We start from the raw sequence: 20,311 nt of genomic DNA, 5'->3' as shown, positions 1-20,311 counted from the left end.
ATTATGTTGATGATTGTGTGCGCTACCTACAGAAGCTGCACTAAAATAATAAAGCCAGTGAAGGTTTGAAAATATTTAATTAAAACAATCTTCTTCATCTAGTCTAACGAAACCTTATTCAATTCTCCAATAACATCCAAGAAACATAAGTATATACCTACAACATTTTAAGCTCTATCGAATTGCAGCACAGATTCCTTATAAAGAATTTCTTATAATATTATTTTAAAAAATCTAAAAACTACATAAGGCCTGGGATCCATCAAAGCGAGAAGAGGGGTGATGTAGAGAGGAGATGTGTTTGAACAACCAATTATGGGAATGGAAATCATTGGTTGTTCATCAAACATCTAATTTCCTCAAGATCTTAGCTTGGTGGAAAACGGACCTAATATGAAAATGTTATACAAAAGATTTAGCGCATTTCAGTTTGGTGCGACTGTAAAATCTTGAACAACTAAACAATATGTTTGCAAAACAAATTACAATGTATGTATGACTCATGTGAGCATTGGTAAATATTCGTAATTAGCATTACAAAGCAGTGTTGGTAAGTATGTGAATACTACGTCTACGACACATCATGCTTAGCTGTTTTGGGCTGTGGCAAAATATTATGAAAAAAAGATTGGTCAATCCTTACAAAACAAAACCTAATAAGTACGAATACTTAAGGAGTAAGAAAACCCATCTGATATTTGATTTTAAGTTTAGACAATTTACGCTAACAAAAAACGAGCTTCTATTCTGAAAGAACGCTCATAAAGTTGTAAAAACTCAACTGAATCTAAGGAATAGTCTAGATTTAACTTTACAGACTGAGAGTGACAAGTTAAAAATCTCATTTTTGTGCTCATAATATACTGAATGGAGACCATTATGGTGCCTTTCTTTAGTGTATAATTAGAAATAAGTACTTACACTTATTTCTTTACTTTCTCATTTTCATTTTGGTATTAAACATTATGTATGTCTTCTTCTGTTTCTATTAAGCACTGTTACGTGTAAGTGTTACTAGGCTAATTCAGTAATGTCTTACACCTCTTATAACTGTATTAAACCACCATAATAGCCACAAATTGCTACGAATTCGCGGTATAATACGCATCGTACAGGTTTCCTCATCAGCCGGACAATGCGACCAATTGGACGATATGGATCGTAAAATATCAAGTGACGTGCTATCGAGAACAGCTATGATCGATCGATATGGAAGTATCGATATGATATGAAGCTATAAATAAACCAATGCATCCATCCCAACTATCCCANAAATGTCATAAATGCGAAAGTAATGTAATTCTACGAGTATCTGTTTAACTGTCAACACTGACAAGTTTAAATCACTGCACCGATAATCCGAAAAAGAGATAGTTTAGGACCAGAGATTTTGTTATCTCAGTTAGCTCTACCTCTGAAAAGGGGACAGTGTGATAAAGACCAGTCTTCGTGGGTCCCCGTGCCCCCTCCAGAAAGGTCTTATGCCCTCCCGGGTTTTGGGCTACTGATTCGAAGATGATAGTTGATCTTCTTCTAAGTTCTAAGTCGGGCACTCTTGTCAGAGTGGTCGTGGTTGCGCTGACGAGGTACACGGTGGGGTGATGGCTTCCATTTCTGACGGTTAGAGGCGGTGATAGTTGAAGTATTCACTTATCTATCAAACATTCATTCACCCTCAAAACTTTCACGTTTAGAATACAGGTTTTCATCTACCTATTTATATGTAGATGAAAATAGGTAATAACATGAAACAAGTGTACATTACATAGGTACTGCGTAACATCCTACTATCCTACTAGTCCTACTTCCTACTATCCTACTAATATTATAATCCTACTAATATCCTATCCTGCTAATATTATAAATGCGAAAGTTTGGATGTCAGGATGTCTCTTTCACGCAAAAACTACTGAACGGATTTTGTTGAAACTTTACAGTATTATTTTTTGTAACCCAGATTAACATATAGGCTATAATTTATGCCGATCTGTGACACTAAATTTCACGCGGGTGAAGCCGCGGGCAAAAGCTAGTAACGTATAAAATACTCGCCATAGGTATAACGTTATACACTGGACATCACTACGACAGTGAAGCCTAGGCGTTGCCTAGATGTGGTTCAATGACCCGTCTTTATTGCCTTATGAAATAGGTGATAACCATAACATCTGGGTTCTGTACATACGACACCTTATTCAGTTGTAACAAAGTGCTATTTTGTACCAAAAATTTTCTGGACACTGTTCAGTGTATGAACCTAACATACGTAACTTATTCGCCACCAAAATATGGTGGTTTATTGACATTTGTGTCTGGTGTTTAAAGTTTATGGGAGTTTTTATTACTCTTTGGACTAATTCTGAGTAATCTGTTCACGTTCCTAAAAGTGTTAAGAATATTTTTAACTGTATGAAAAGTTTAGTTTCTACATTATGAGTTTTTGTATGTTGGTAAATGTAGACTTATTAACCATAAAATTTCACAACTTTATAGGTAAGTGAAGGCGACGTCTGACGATAAAATTGCTGCGAAATAGCACTACAAAATGATGCCATTGTGTTTTAACTTTATGTGCCGTTATAAAATAAACTGCAAATGGCATTTCACCTTTTAGAACATTAGATAAATAAAATGAAGTTTTTTCACACTTATCTTACTCATTTACTCGTATAATAAATGAGGAAGTAAATCTGATTGTCTATCTCTCTGTTACCTTTTCAGTTTTCACAGTAAAACACTGAACCGATTTTGATGCATTTTGTATTACCTATGTAGAGATAGTTTTGTCCGGTTTTTTGGAGGACACGCGTACAATTCAACACAAATTAATTTAGGCTGGGTTACACTAATTTACTTTAACTTTAACAAACGTCAATAATCTGTCAAAATCCATACAAAAAGCACCGGTTAACGTCAAAGTTATAGTCAAACTTAGATGGTGCAACTCAGCCTTAGAAATACAAGTTTTAACCCTAGTTCAGGCTGAAAAAAAAACAATGACCCATGCAAACTCTAATTAATATTGATTACTTGAGTGTCCTGAAAACCATCAAAACAACCCAATTTTCGTGCGTGTTTGTATAAAGCCTAACATAAAACAAAGAACAAAAGGCCCATGGGGGTTGTGTCAGATTACAGTCTCATCATGATGGCGCATTTCGCGAGTACAATGACCTAAGCCCGGAATTGCACGACCTAAATTAAAGTAGGTAACAAAGAAGTTATTATATTAAATTACTGAGACACGAACTTTACTGAGAGAACTTGCATTTTTGCCAAAGGAGCTTCAAATCAACTTCAAATGATATATTTTTCGCAATATTAAGCTTTTGAAAAGCGCTTTAAAGCTTTACTTGTGGCTCTACGACTGCTTAAGGTCAGTAATGTGGTGTGGGCCAGTGCTAACAAGAAGTAGCGCAAGAAACGTAAAGCTAAATCAATTTTGATTAATTTCGCGGAAAAAAGGGACTTAGAAAACAAGCCTGTTATTGCAAAATAAAACTAGGGTAAAATAGGGAATGTTTGAATAGGAAACCCATGAATACCCATGTTAGGGATATTAAAACTCATAACAGGAAAGTGTTTATAACAGAGAGACGCGCGCACTATAAATGACTCTATGAAAGAGCGAGATCCATCTACCAGCAGAATCTACTAGTTCATTCATATCGTCTCCTTTAAAATAACTTGTTAAATTTTCTATTTTTAGTCCAAACCTCCCGCTTAGTAATCGCAAGTTTTTGTGTGGCCCATTTAAAAAGATATTAATAGGTTATGGCATGTGCGATAATGCGGACCATCTTTGCTGATTCATATAACATTGTAAAACTGAATGAAGAAAGTGTAAAAGGGCTTAACTCTCGTTATAGTTCTTGCAACTCACGAAGGCGAGTGAGCTTTACTTGTGTGTGTATACGTGTACAATTGTACATGCACATAACGATAGTGTAGTGTCTATCAAATCTTTTGAAAAACAAACAGTAGGAACCACCACACATGTAAAGCTCACTTGCCTTCGTGAATTGCAACAACTATAACTGATCTTGAAGAGAGTCTAAAAGGACTCCATTCTCTTTAGTCGGTCCTTTATAAGAGCAACTACCTTTCACTGGACCTACATCAAACGTCTGATAAGCAGATAATAAATGGTTTCAATTAAATTGGCAATAAATTGAATCGAGCGAGATAAATCAATTGCAAACGGTAACGATATGATACAACAGCGTTATGAAGGTACTACGAGTAGCTACCACGCCTCCACACGCAAATTCGCAATAGATACAGACGATGGCACATCAAGGTAAATGTTGGCATTTTATGCAGTTCTAATAAGAGCGATTTTGCTACATAAATGTACATTTTGATATGCAGTCGACATTCACAACAGCAAAAACTTTTTCGCACTTCACGAGTCACGACTTTATTCAGACGACTCACAGATGAAGAATGGATACTTCATAGCAAAGTTGTACTTGTTTATTTAAATGGCCATTTGCATACATTTTTCTAGTTACGCCAGCAGAACCAGTTGCATATTTCATAGAACAGGAATAAAGAGAAAATCTTAACAAGTGTTCTTACAAAACCTAGCTAGTGAAAATGACAGAGCGCAGAAAATATAGAATCTGTACAATAACAACAACCATGTTAAAATGTTTTATCCTCGTAAGCCCGGATGTGCCTCAGAAGGAACTGAAACTTTGTAGTCAGTAACGCCGAGACATTTTCGGAGGTGATTTCGAAGTATCGCCGGATGTGCCTTCAGAGGAACTAAAACTTTAGCGATAAATTTAAGTTCGAAAATTCGCGCCTATCGAAAAAAAGAATGATAGTCTATGGCTTAAAGTATTCAAAATCAGGTATCCGAACTTATTTATATAAAAAAAACGAAATGTCACTGTCAAATTATAATTTTTCTTTGACAAGGTGGTTTGTCCGAGAAGACATGATGTACGATTAATTTTTTTTCTTCACGTATACGTAGTTTAATTGCAAAACTGACCAGTATAATTTAAGTTAAAATACTGCTAAACAAGCAAAAAAATTATTTTTCCCTATTTGAAGTAGTTTTGTAAGATTTTTTTTCGTTTGAAAATAAAAGTTCTTTGCAAGGAACATTCGGTCTTGATGGTGAAAGTTTTATTTTTGTATATTTTTTCTATTGAGATGGGATTGAGTATTGGACTTTTAAAATTATGATACNCTGTCTGTTACGCTTTCCCGCTTAAACCTCGCAACCGATTTTGATGAAATTTGGCATAGAGATAGTTTGAGTCCCGGGAAAGAACATAGGATAGTTTTTATCCCGGTTTTTGAAACAGGGACGCGCGCGATAAAGTTTTTCTGTGACAGACAAAATTCCACGCGGGCGAAGCCGCGGGCGGAAAGCTAGTAATAATAATAAAATTCATAGTCATACAAATGTCATAAATGCGAAAGTAATGTAATTCTATCTGTAATATCTGTTTAACTGTCAAGCTTAAACCACCCAGTTAAGGACCCAGAGAAAAATAATAAGATACATATTGTTATTATCACGGTTATTGAAAAGGGGGCACATGTGTGATAAATACCAGTCTTGGTGATTCCCCGTGGCCACCCCTGGTCTGGTGTTGGTCCGGATTTTGGGATACTGATTCAAAGATGATAAGTTGATAGTAGGTACTCACTTATCTATCAAACACTCATACATCCTTAAAACTTTCACGTTTAGAATACAGGTTTTCATCTACCTATTATGTAGATGAAAATAGGTAATAACATGAAACAAGTGTACATTACATACTGCGTAACATCCTACTATCCTACTAGTCCTACTTCCTACTATCCTACTAATATTATAATCCTACTAATATCCTATCCTGCTAATATTATAAATGCGAAAGTTTGGATGTCAGGATGTCTTTTTCACGCAAAAACTACTGAACGGATTTTGTTGAAACTTTACAGTATTATTTTTTGTACACGACACTAAATTTTACGCGGGTGAAGCCGCGGGCAAAAGCTAGTAACGTATAAAATACTCGCCATAGATGGTATAACGTTATTATTCCTACACTGGACATCACTACGACAGTTAAGCCTAGGCGTTGCCTAGATGTGGATCAATGACCCGTCTTTATTGCCTTATGAAATAGGCACAGAATAAGTAATAGTACAGGTACAGAAGGATTACTCCGCAAGACGATTTAAATAAATGCGAGTCTTGCTACGACGCGATACAGTGGAATTCAGCTCGCACAGCACTACGTACCTACAATTTTATTCACCTACAAGTTTTGTCTCTTTCTATCGCGTGCCTCTGAACTCGTCTTACGCTGTTAGGGTTGCTGTCTAGTGAAAAAATAGTTAATCTACTTATTTGTAATGAGGTACGTATGTAGGTAAGTACGCATCCATTATGGAAAACCTTGGGAGAGGCCTTTGTCCAGTAGTGGACGTCATTTGGCTGAAACGAACGAACGCATTCTGAGCAGTAGTCATGGTAGGTTAGGTTCCTATACTATCCTAAGAATTATTGATTACCTACATGGCCAACATACCTTTCAGGCTTTTCGCTTCTCAAAAAGATAAATCCGGTAGATTTATTTTCGAATTTAAACACCCGAACGCCGCACAATACTTCTTTCTCTTTATGTCCATTTTTAAATAATACTTCGATTATAGAATTAGGTACTACAACGCACGCCAGCGTGACACTCGACTGATATAATACCCGCCGGCGGGGCGCTTCGCTGTAGGTAATTATCGGATGTACCACGCGGAGTGAGCCAGGCCTGAAATAGGTGATAACCATAACATCTGGGTTCTCTACACTGACACCTTATTCAGTTGTTATAAAGTGCTATTTTGTACCAAAAATTTTCTGGACACTGTTCAGTGTATGAACATAACGTATACGTAACTTATTCGCCACCAAAATATGGTGGTTTATTGACATTAATGTGTCTGGTGTTTAAATTTTATGGGAGTTTTTATTACTCTTTAGACTAATTCTGAGTAATCTGTTCACGTTCCTAAAAGTGTTAAGAATATTTTTAACTGTATGAAACGTTTAGTTTTACCCTGAGGTTTTACCCTATGAGTCTTTGTATGTTGGTAAATGTAGACTTATTAACCATAAAATTTCACAACTTTATAGGTAAGTGAAGGCGACATCTGACGATAAAATTGTTGCAAAATAGCACTACAAAATGATGCCATTGTGTTTTAACTTTATGTGCCGTTATAAAATAAACTGCAAATGGCATTTCACCTTTTAGAACATTAGATAAATAAAATGAAGTTTTTTCACACTTATCTTACTCATACTCGTATAATAAATGAGGAAGTAAATCTGATTGTCTATCTCTCTGTTACCTTTTCAGTTTTCACAGTAAAACACTGAACCGATTTTGATGCATTTTGTATTATGTAGAGATAGTTTTGTCCGGTTTTTTGGAGGACACGCGTACAATTCAACACAAATTAATTTAGGCTGGGTTACACTAATTTACTTTAACTTTAACAAACGTCAATAATCTGTCAAAATCCATACAAAAAGCACCGGTTAACGTCAAAGTTATAGTCAAACTTAGATGGTGCAACTCAGCCTTAGAAATACAAGTTTTAACCCTAGTTCAGGCTGAAAAAAAAACAATGACCCATGCAAACTCTAATTAATATTAATTACTTGAGTGTCCTGAAAACCATAAAAAAAAACCAATTGTCGTGCGTGTTTGTATAGAATAACATTTAACAAAGAACAAAAGGCCCATGGGGGTTGTGTCAGATTACAGTCTCATCATGATGGCGCATTTCGCGAGTACAATGACCTAAGCCCGGAATTGCACGACCTAAATTAAAGTAGGTATCCGGTAACAAAGAAGTTATTATATTAAATTACTGAGACACGAACTTTACTGAGAGAACTTGCATTTTTGCCAAAGGAGCTTCAAATCTACTCCAAAAGTTATATTTTTCGCAATATTAAGCTTTTAAAAAACGCTTTAAACTTTACTGGCTCTACGACAGCGGACTACGGTCAGTAATGTGGTGTGAGCCAGTGCTAACAAGAAATAGCGCAAGAAACGTAAAAATAAACCAATTTTGATGAATTTCAGTATGAAGCTAAAAGGGAATTAGAAAACAAGCTTGTTATTGCAAAATAAATCTTAAAGGGGTAAAATAGGGAATGTTTGCAGAGGAAACCCATGAACACCCATTTTAGTGATATTAAAACTCATAACAGGAAAGTGTTTATAATCGAGAAACGCGCGGGTTATAAACGACTCTCTATGAAAGAGCGAAATCCATCTACTAGCAGAATCTACTAGTTAGTTCATTCATATTGTCTCCTTTACAACTTTGTATAACTACTATTGTTGTATTTTCTATTTTTAGTCCAAACCTCCCGCTTAGTAAACTCAAGTTTTTGTGTGGCCCAGTTAAAAAGATATTAATAGGTTATGGCATGTGCGATGATGCGAACCATCTTTGCTGATTCATAAAACATTGTAAAACTGAATGAAGAAAGTGTAAAAGGGCTTAACTCTCGTTATAGTTCTTGCAACTCACGAAGGCGAGTGAGCTTTACTTGTGTGTGTATACGTGTACAATTGTACATGCACATAACGATAGTGTAGTGTCTATCAAATCTTTTGAAAAACAAACAGTAGGAACCACCACACATGTAAAGCTCACTTGCCTTCGTGAATTGCAATAACTATAACTGATCTTGAAGAGAGTCTAAAAGGACTCAATTCTCTTTAGTCGGTCCTTTATAAGAGCAACTACCTTTCACTGGACCTACATCAAACGTCTGATAAGCAGATAATAAATTGTTTCAATTAAAACGGCAATAAATTGAATCGAACGAGATAAATCAATTGAAAACGGTAACGATATGATACAACAGCGTTATGAAGGTACTGGCTACCATACCCCCACACGCAAATTCGCAATAGATAGAGACGATAGCACATCAGCTAAACACTGGCATCTTATTTAGTTGTAATAAGAGTCATTTTGCAACAAAAACGTAGTCTGATGTGCTGTTGACCATGCATAACTGCAAAAACATTCCCACACCTTACGACTTTATTCCGTCGACTTACAGATGAAGAATGGTCGTACTTCATAGCAAAGTTGTACTTGTGGATTTAAATGGCCATTTGCATACATTTTTCTAGTTACGCCAGCAGAACCAGTTGCATATTTCATAGAACAGGAATAAAAATCTTAACAAGTGTTCTTACAAAACCTAGCTAGTGCAAATGACAGAGCGCAGAAAATATAGAACCTGTACAATAACAACAACCATGTTAAAATGTTTTATATCTATCAAAAGATATAAATATAACTATAATAGCACGTGAATTAATGTAAGGCACAATCTACAGACAGATTGACTGGGTGTGCCTCAGGGATCAATATTGGGCCTTTTGGACAGTTTTGAATAAACATAAATTAACTGTTTTTTCTGCGAAAGAGCTATTAGGAGATAAGTAATGTTATATTTGTTGAGATGATCATTGATGTTCAAGAAAAAAAGATGTTTTGTTGTCTCACAATACAACAACAAGGCAATGTTTGCTCATTGCGACGTGTGATGTTTAGAGGTACACAAAAAAATTTTTTTACAAAAAATCTTCGTCGTTTCGTGTCGTTCATTTTCTAAAGATTACTAAAGGAAGTTCTTTTAGTTCAGTAAAAAGCACATCAAATCAACCATCCTGTAAAGAAGCGCAGCCTTAGGCCTTATTTGTAATATTATCTCGCGTAACTGTATCTTAAGACCAGATGCTGTAACGGGACCAACCTGATTACTGTGAGCCTCAACTGATTACGGACTAAAAAGGATCAACCTGTTTTCTACACTTCGTTATGGTTTAAGATAAGCGAATGAAAGTTGAAAGCGTTTAGAGAAATTCGTCTAAAATCTTTTGTCTAACTTCTCTGGATATTTTTGGTCAAAAGATACTTGCAGAATCATATCTGAATAGTACCAAATAGCATCAATAAGCTCAGTGAACATTTGAATGAGAAAGCATCTTATAAATAAATGTAAGTCCACCCTAATGACCTCTATAACTCGACATCTCCATAGCAAACTGTCCCCTACTCCGTGACGGTAAAACCCATTGTCCTCTTTTGATGGCCAACCAACCTTGACCGGTAGCCAGACCTGATTCAAACGAATGAGAACCTTCTGGTGTTGTTATTAAGGATACCTGGGGTGCAAATGCTAATTAAGATGCCATGGGGTCATGCGGAGGGTCGTTGACGCATGGGCTTAGTTTGCGTACGATTATTTTGGGTGCTCGGAATTGAAAAGGACTACATACTCAGTTGCAGGACAATAGCGTCTTATTAATCCAATGGGTATTGCATAATATCCCTTGTGTTAGGAGAAATAGAGATGTATTTAGCAATTTATTATAATTTTTGTTACCTTCCTTTTATTTTGAAACTGGGAATTATTATTTGCAATAATTTGAAGTAGGTATCACATGTTTGTCATATAGGGTCATCATCACGAATAAATGTGAGCTAATTTATTTATGAAAATCCCAGCAAAACAGGAAAAGTCATTCAGGAATGTCGGGATAAATGATAAGAGAAATAAATACTAATTGCTATTAATTATTGTGGAATTGTAATACAATGTTTATAGGAAGTAACTTGTAACGATAATAAAACCTATTGTGACGGTACTGATTAAACCTAAGTTAGTGCGAATCCCTTCGTTCGTTCGTTTGTTTCAGCCAAATGAATTGTAAAAATGTAAAAAAAAATCCTTTATTCATTGTAAATATTAATTGCACTTAAATACATGGAAAACATATTACACAAAACTTGTTTTGACGGAACCGACTTATTTACCTAGTTAAAGTAAGTGAATCCTGTATTCATAAGTTTATGCGATACATACAAATGTTTCGATTTAAAAGCCTTTCAAGAGAAACACCAAGATCTACTTACATCTAATTATCCGAAAAGTAAGATAGTAGGCAGTATATCCCCACTTAGGATCCCCGCAGAATATACAGGCTTTATCAGCCGATACTTTGTGTTTGGTCGACTTCTAATTTGTATGAGGATGGTAAATCGGTGTAATGTGCGTACTTTCATACTGATCAACAGCACGATTTAACAATCGACCGATAAAAAGTCTTGTCTGCGGAGACTCTTACCCAAAGCCAAAAGTAAGTAGGCAGTGTATCCCCACTTTAGTATTCCGAGAGCGGAGCGGACGCGTTTTTTCATCGCGAGGTAAAAAATAAATATCAAAACGCCCGGTCGGTTTTTTATTTTTCACCCGCGATGACGCACGGTCTGTGAACTTCCTCCCATTGTGAGAATTGTGTCTTTTGAACGAACTGTATTCATATAGGCAGAGGTACGACAGAATACGAGGCTAAAAGTGCAATAAACGGGTCACGGGGCACAAAGAAAAACTTTTTTTAACATGATTACTTCGGTGAAACGATCCGGTACGTGAACAGATTCAGTTTCGGGAATTGATCAGTCTTGAAAGTTACTTCAACAGACACTAAAACAAATATTGACATAATGAGTGAAGAAGAAGAAGAAAGGTAACATTTATGGCAATCCACAGGCACTAAAGCAAAAGGGTGACGAAGAAGAACAAAAAACATTCATCAAGATTCAATTGACGATCAACTCTAAACGTCCCTAAACGAAGTAGAAATTATTATGTATGCCGAGTATAAAATTGACTATGGTAGGGACACTGTTTTGTTTACAAATGAGACGGATATTGAAGGTTGCTGTCATAATTCTATTTATTACCGCTTTTGTACAAGTAGTTTTAACGTCATTTCAAACTTTAGTTATGTAAGCAGGCCTTAAAAGGTTTGGTAATCGGTCATTAGCAAAAAATTAATGGCCATAACAGTTCAACGAGCAATTGGGCACAAGGTCACCAAATTATGCGCATTTCGAACCAAGTGCACCTTTCAGTAAGTCAAGAACATTTAAAGCAAAAAGGCAAAAGTAAATTTAGAGTGACAGGCTTGAACCAGACGTGCGTGTATAATCCATTAGGCATGTTAGTTAGTTTTGCAGGGCAATCGAATACTGCACTTGGCCTTATGATTGGACCATTGTGCGCGATTTGTGGTTAATCTACCAACTCCAACCACCCCAGATCGCCCCAGAAAACAAAGCAAGCACCCTGTCTATCCGCTACAGGCCTCCTACAGCGACACTGGTTTGAGCCCGTTGTTCTACGACGCTTCTGCACTCCATGAGCACATGCTGCGGTGTTTCTTCTGCCTCCCTGCATCCTCTGCACAGTGGGCTGTCTGTAACACCTATCTTGTGTAGGTGCTTGTTTAACATACAATGTCCGGTTATAAAACTCAGGACCTTGCGGACCATCAGATATTGCAATTTGTCTAAAATAGTAAGGTGTTTCTGTAAATATTTGTTTCTGTAACTACTGGACCACAGAGGCTGGAGATAAAAAATGTTTGTAAAACGACTATGAGACGTTCACTAATATTTTATCTAGATTTATCACCCGTCTATGAAAGTGAGAGCGAATTCGAAGTTCTCGCAAAGGCTTTGTGTAAACTTGGACAAGTTATTGCGCTATACACAACGTAAGTTATTTACATTTGAGTTTAAATGTTTCTTTGATTCTTTATTTCTTTGCAGTTGGTAGAGTCAAATGGATACTCCTGCTAATCTTTCTGTGGATATCGTAGAATTAGAAAAAGAGAGAAATATGCGATCATCAGACCTTACCAAACGTCTGGACAGCATGGGGAATGTATGCCAAATCCTCCATTTACCTCTGGTCTTGGATTAATAAAGCCTCTGGTAAATTAGAAGTTCGTTGCTCCTGCAGTGGAGATTAAATGACCTGTGCCTCTACCATGAGTTTACCTACCGAGCATCTCGCTATCGAGGGCGTAAAAAAATGTATGGCAAATTGTACAGCGCCTCTAGCGGTTAGTAGCTGAACCACAGCAAAACTAAAAACACTACCATGAGTTCATCTCAAATCGTTAGGTACAAAACCTATCTAAATGAATACGATAGCGACTAAAGTTTTTATTAAGTTTCATACAAATAACTTACCATGAGTTGCAATTTTCAAAGATGTCATCGAAAAATACCTTAGCTGTCACAGTAACGTAACTCACTGGCTTATTGACGTGTGAAAAGCAAAATAAAATTGTGGTTTTAGGTCATTTTAGGTGTTTTCTTTATTAAATTATGTCGGAAAGAAGTTTATTACGATGGAACATGTTATCAGCATGTCGATTAATTTTTTTTCTTCACGTAAACGTAGTTTAATTGCAAAACTGACCAGTATAATTTAAGTTAAAATACTGCTAAACAAGCAAAAAAATTATTTTTCCCTATTTGAAGTAGTTTTGTAAGATTTTTTTTCGTTTGAAAATAAAAGTTCTTTGCAAGGAACATTCGGTCTTGATGGTGAAAGTTTTATTTTTGTATATTTTTTCTATTGAGATGGGATTGAGTATTGGACTTTTAAAATTATGATACGATTGAGAAAATTTACCATAAGAACGTTCTGATTTTTAGTTTCGTAAATATTATAATTAACATGAATATTCACTTTACTTCTTGTACATTTTAACCTATCATTAGTGTATGTTATAAAACCGATAGTACTTTTAAAAGTACTAATTATGAAACATTAAATAAAATTAAAACCGTTGTTCCTTTTCAGTTACATTTATTAATATCGTTATTGTATCTTTATGTAGTATTAATTTATTAAGAAGGTTACATTTATGTTTTACTTTAAAGTATAAAATACAATTTATTTACTTTTCCTTTTTAAAGTCTGCAATACCGAATGTTCTTTTAAGAGAAAACATTTTTTTATTATTTTTCACCGAAAATAAGCTCTATGCACTATTATATAGGGCCCCTGAAAATATGAATGCAAAAGAAAATCTCTAACATAGAAATTTTTTTACTCGAAGTGCTCGGCGTTTACTACTTCAAATTATTCGTTCTTCTGAAAGCACATTCGGCGATACTTAGAAGTCGACACAATTTACTCGTCGGTCTTACGAGGTTATATCTATCAAAAGATTACAATAATTATAAATATAACTATAATAGCACGTGAATTAATGTAAGACACAATCTACAGACAGATTGACTGGGTGTGCCTCAGGGATCAATATTGGGCCTTTTGGACAGTTTTGAATAAACATAAATTAACTGTTTTTCTGCGAAAGAGCTATTAGGAGATAAGTAATGTTATATTTGTTGAGATGATCATTGATGTTCAAGAAAAAAAGATGTTTTGTTGTCTCACAACAACAAGGCAATGTTTGCTCATTGCGACGTGTGATGTTTAGAGGTCCACAAAAAATTTTTTTTACAAAAAATCTTCGTCGTTTCGTGTCGTTCATTTTCTAAAGATTACTAAAGGAAGTTCTTTTAGTTGAGTAAAAAACACATAAAATCAACCATCCTGTAAAGAAGCGCAGCCTTAGGCCTTATTTGTAATATTATCTCGCGTAACTGTATCTTAAGACCAGATGCTGTAACGGGACCAACCTGATTACTGTGAGCCTCAACTGATTACGGACTAAAAAGGATCAACCTGTTTTCTACACTTCGTTTTGGTTTAAGATAAGCGGATGAAAGTTGAAAGCGTTTAGAGAAATCCGTCTAATATCTTTTGCCCAACTTCTCTGGATATTTTTGGTCAATAACTACTTGCAGAATCATTATCTGAATAGTACCAAATAGCATCAACACGCTCAGAGCACATTTGATTTTTTTCCTTCCTTTGTACTACAATCTATTACCGTGCTGGATCATTGAGTAGTAAGTTGTTGCATGTAATGTCTACATCATACATTTGAATGAGAAACATCTTGTATAAATGTAAGTCCACCCTAATGCCCTCTACATACATATAACTCGACATCTCCATAACAAACTGTCCCCTACTCCGTGACGGTAAAACCCATTGTCCTGCTCTTTTGATGGCCAACCAACCTTGACCGGTAGCCATACCTGATGCAAACGAAACAGAACCTTCTGGTGTTGTTATTAAGGATACCTGGGGTGCAAATGCTAATTGAGATGCCATGGGGTCATGCGGAGGGTCGTTGACGCATGGGCTTAGTTTGCGTACGATTATTTTGGGTGCTCGGAATTGAAAAGGACTACATACTTAGTAGCAGGACAAAAGCTTCTTAAACCAAATTTATGGGTATTGCAGAATATCCCTTGTGATAGGAGAAATAGAGATGTATTTAGCAATTTATTATAATTTTTATTACCTTCCTTTTATCTTGAAACTGGGAATTATTATTTACAATAATTTGAAGTAGGTATTCATCACATGTTTGTCATATAGGGTCATCATCACGAATAAATGTGAGCTAATTTATTTATGAAAATTCCAGCAAAACAGGAAAACTCATTCAGGAATGCGGGATAAATGATAAGAGAAATAAATACTAATTGCTATTAATTATTGTGGAATTGTAATACAATACATGTTTATAGGAAGTAAATTATAACGATAATAAAACCTATTGTGAAGGTACTGATTTAACCTAAGTTAGTGCAAATCCTTTATTCATTGTAGTAAATATTAATTGACTTAAATACCATTAAAAAAATGGAGAACATATTACACAAAACTTGTTTACCTAGTTAAAGTAAGTGAATCCTGTATTTTATTCATAAGTTTATGCGATACATACAAATGTTTCGTTTTAAAAACCTTTCGTGCACTTTTAAGAGAAACACCAACCTCTACTTACATCTAATTATCCGAAAAGTAAGATAGTAGGCAGTACATCCCCACTTAGGATCCTCGCAGAATACCTACAGACTTTTTTGAAGAATTTGTATGAGGAATCTAAATTGGTGTAATGTGCGTGCTTTCATACTGATTAACCGCCCGATTTAACCATCGACCGACAAAGTCTTGTCTGCGGAGACTCTTTCCCAAAGCCAAAAGTAAGTTAGTAGGCAGTGTATCCCCTCTTTAGTATTCCGAGAGCGGAGCGGACGCGTTTTTTCATCGAGGTAAAAAATAAATATCAAAACGCCGGTCGGTTTTTTATTTTTCACCCGCGATGACGCACGGTCTGTGAACTTCCTCCCATTGTGAGAATTGTGTCTTTTGAACGAACTGTATTCATATAGACAGAGGTACGACAGAATACGAGGCTAAAAGTGCAATAAACGGGTCACGGGGCATAAAGAAAAAACTTTTTTTTAACATGATTACTTCGGTGAAACGATCCGGTACGTAAACAGATTCAGTTTCGGGAATTGATCAGTTACAAAACTTACTCTACAGGCACAAAAACAAATATTTACATATGTATAGGTGAAGAAAAAGAAGAAAGGTATGGCAATCCACCCACAGGCACAGAAAAAGGGTGACAAAGAAGAACAAAAAAAATCATCAAGATTCAATTGACGATCAACTCTAAACGTCCCTAAACGAAGTAGAAATCATTATGTATGCAGAGTATAGAATTGACTATAGTATGGACACCGATTTGTTTACAAATGAGACGGATATTGAATGTTGCTGTCATAATTCTATTAATTACCGCTTTTGTACAACTAGTTTTAACGTCAGTTCAAACTTTAGTTATGTAAGCAGGCCTTAAAAGGTTTGGTAATCGGTCATTAGCAAAAAATTAATGGCCATAACAGTTACGAGCAATTGGGCACAAGGTCACCGAATTATGCGCATTTCGAACCAAGTGCACCTTTCAGTAAGTCAAGAACATTTAAAGCAAAAAGGCAAAAGTAAATTTAGAGTGACAGGCTTGAACCAGACGTGCGTGTATAATCCATTAGACATATTAGTTTTGCAGGGCAATCGAATACTGCACTTGGCCTCATGATTGGACCATTGTGCGCGATTTGTGGTTTATCTTCCTACTCCAACCACTCCAGATCGCCCCAGAAAGCAAGCAGCCTGTCTAGCCGCTAGAGGCCTCCTGCAGCGACACTGGTGATTGCAGAATTTGAGCCTATTGTTCTACTTTGCTTCTGCACTCCATGAGCACATGCTGCGGTGTTTCTTCTGCTTCCATGCATCCTCTGCACAGTGGGCTGTCTGTAACACCTATGTTGTGTAGGTGCTTGTTTAACATACAATGTCCGGTTATAAAACTCAGGACGTAGCGGACCTCCATTAGACATAGCAATTTGTCTAAAATAGTAAAGTGGTATAGGTAAAGTGTTTCTGTAACTACTGGACCACAGAGGCTGCAGATAAATGTTTGTAAAACGACTATGAGACGTTCACTAATATTTTATTTAGATTGATCACCCGTCTATGAAAGTGAGAGCGAATTTGAAGTTTTCGCAAAGGCTTTGTGTAATCTTGGACAAGTTATTGCGCTATACACAATGTAAGTCATTTACATTTGATTTTAAATTGTTTTTTTATACTTTTTTTTTGCAGTTGGCGGAGTCGAATGGATTCTCCTATTCTTCCTGTGGATATCGTAAAAGGCGACTAGGGGAGAATACGAGGGCTGCACTAAAAGTATCGGGAATGGAATATTTCCACTGCTCCTATCATATTAAAATCTTTTTAATTGCAAACTCCTTGATTTTATAAATCGAATACTATTTATTTAATTAAAAACCGGCCAAGTGCGAGTCGGGCTCGCGCACAAAGGGTTCCGTAGCAGCAACAGTTAAATCAACCTATCTCAAAAACTATAAGAGATACTTTGATCAAACCAAAAATCGTTGAAAGAGTTAATTAGCATGCATCACCTCTATTTTTTTTAGAATTTTATACCCCGTAGTTATAAAAATAGAGGGGGGGGGACATACTTTTTACGACTTTGAGAGCTGATATCTCAAAAACCGTTCACTTTAAGAAAAATGTTTTTTAGAAAACTTTATATCATTTTAAAAGACCTTTCCATTGATACCCCACACGGGTATGTACATCGAAAAAAAATTTTCATCCCTCAGTTACATGTATGGGGGGCCCCACCCCCAATTCTTTTTTTTACTATTTAGTGTCATAATTTTGTAGCGGTTCATACAACACATATTCCCATCAAATTTCATCACTGTAGTACTTATAGTTTCCGAGTAAATCGGCTGTGACAGACGGACAGACGGACAGACGGACAGACGGACAGTTATTTACAAGCACTCTGCTCTAAATCCTTTGGCTTCAGGGAAGAACCTGGACCGCCACCAGTCCAGTGTACCCTTGGCAGCTCTGTGTATGCGAGTTGCCTTCTTCTTGATGTTTAAAGTCACTCCACACCTTAACAAATAAACATTACAAATAATAATGACGAAATAAGATAAAAGCAATCAAAATGAATAAAGTAGTAGGTATTTAAACACACTTTTCTCAATTTCTCAGTAGTTTTCGTGTCGCCGGTGGCATCAGCATTTCACGTTCGCGTGTCCGTTAGTTCCACCCACCGTTGACTATTATTGGCTCTTTCTTGGGGCCCTTCAGTGGGCTTACTCAGATCGCCATATCTATAGAAAAACAACTTTATTGTATCTAGAAAATATAAATCTAGCACTCATATTACTGAATTTTAGCTAGGCACGTGGAAGTTATGCTGGAAAGGTTGTATTTCTTCAAAAAAACCAGCTCAAAATTATTCGTTTAATTTCGAAATTCCTCCACTACATAGTATGTTTATTTTTACTTAACTTACCTTTCCATAAATTCTACAATCGGTTTAAACGGATAGGCGTAGGTTCTCATTTTCCTATCGTGGTTAAAATCCAATTTTTTGTGGAAAATTATTCATCAATAATCCTTCAACAAAACATGTTTTGTTATCTGTTGTCATGACAACAGCTGCGTCAAAGTCGCAATGACAAGAAATAAACAATACAAATTTAAAATCATCATGTTAATTCAAATTTAAGCACTGTTCTAGGACACTTAAATTTTGCAGTGTTATTTTTGACATTTGTGTTATTTCCTACTCTATCTTCTTTTCTATATAGTTAGAAAGGAGCGGCATTCGTTCTTTCATTCATTCATTCATAGAGTGTGAAGTTGGATACGTTAACATGTTCACCAACATAACATCACAAAACCATCGAATTATCGCTGGCGAGTAAAGTATACGGTAATTCAACTCATGGTATGATTTTAAGGCAAACTTCATCGATCCACGTTTAAACTCTATCGACTGTAGTATACGAATACAAGTTTTCGATGGCAACTCATGGTAGAGGCACTGCTCATGACTTCGTAAGTCCCTAGTCTCTACATTAGACATCACGTACCCACGACTCCGGGGCATCGTGCTACAAACGTGTGTTGTGTAGTCGGGAATAAAAGTATAAAAATTGCAGTCGCTGGTCACGGCTACAACCATACCATACACGATTTGATGCTCGTTGCTCACGCGCAGGGGTTACAATGAAGCGATTATCATTTTCCAACTAACGCACTTTAATTAATATGACAGGTGAAGGTGTAATTTTGAATTTTAGTATCTTTGAATCCAGTCTGCGTATTGACGCAGACTGGATTCAAAGATAGAGCGATTCAAAAAGAGAGACTATTGAGTCTTAAGCAATTTTGGAAAGTTTGGTGTCAAATGTCAACGAATGATAGTCCATTTCCATTGTCTAAAACTTTATTTAACATTTTCCTCAAGTTGTTACAAAAAGTATGAATCAACAATTCGTAGAGCAACAAATCAATCATAGAGTTTTATTTTAGTGCCTCTAACAGATCTAAATTACTTTACCTCCTTCATTATTAAACACCCTGAATTAAATAGATATTCAGATACTAAAAAACATCAACAAAAACTTTAACACAGACCAAAAAAACATTCACCTACCTGTTTCCGAATACCATCCATCACTTTGATTGAATTTATACTGTTTATTTTCAAAATAAACTATCAAAACATCGCGCAGATAAAAATATACCTACTACCCATGGCGCTAAACAGATAATAGCGTCTAGACAAGATACGGTGACTCATGCGCATCATGAATGGGTGTATTTGGAGGAAAAAAGCGCTTGGAAGCGCTTGAAAAGTGGTGATGAATGAAACACGTCACTATTAAAGTTACGAGAATAACGCGCGGAAGCGATATGAAGGAAAAAGTAATTTGTATTGCTAAATGATTACAAATGCTAAATAAATATTGGAGGTGTTGACGAACTTCAAATAGTACAATTAAAACATAATATTTGAAATACGCGTAATATCATTAAGTCATGTAACAATATTAAGTAATGAATAACGCAATTACACGATACATTTTACTAAAGTATTACAACTGTATCACTTTCTAACGATCAACTGTAAAT

The 20,311-nt window shown here is 35.9% G+C and overlaps 1 protein-coding gene and 1 long non-coding RNA gene across 3 annotated transcripts in view; both read right to left on the bottom strand.

Moving 5' to 3' along the window:
- The window catches only part of Meltrin (disintegrin and metalloproteinase domain-containing protein meltrin), an 85,010-nt gene that overhangs the window by 25,763 nt on the left and 38,936 nt on the right, over positions 1 to 20,311 (bottom strand). The window lies entirely within an intron of this gene.
- Positions 18,237 to 18,748, bottom strand: LOC114351202 (uncharacterized). The gene is made up of 3 exons (XR_003655763.1): positions 18,684 to 18,748; positions 18,360 to 18,498; positions 18,237 to 18,274 (listed from the first exon to the last, which is right to left on the bottom strand). It is a non-coding gene; the product is annotated as an uncharacterized LOC114351202 (long non-coding RNA).

Source organism: Ostrinia furnacalis, unplaced genomic scaffold, assembly GCF_004193835.3.
Source record: "Ostrinia furnacalis isolate ACB-3 unplaced genomic scaffold, ASM419383v2 OfSCF0078, whole genome shotgun sequence".
In the NCBI taxonomy this organism is placed as follows: Eukaryota; Metazoa; Arthropoda; class Insecta; order Lepidoptera; family Crambidae; genus Ostrinia; species Ostrinia furnacalis.
The sequence above is the reverse complement of the archived record's forward strand: the minus strand, read 5'-3'. Positions and strand labels throughout refer to the sequence as shown.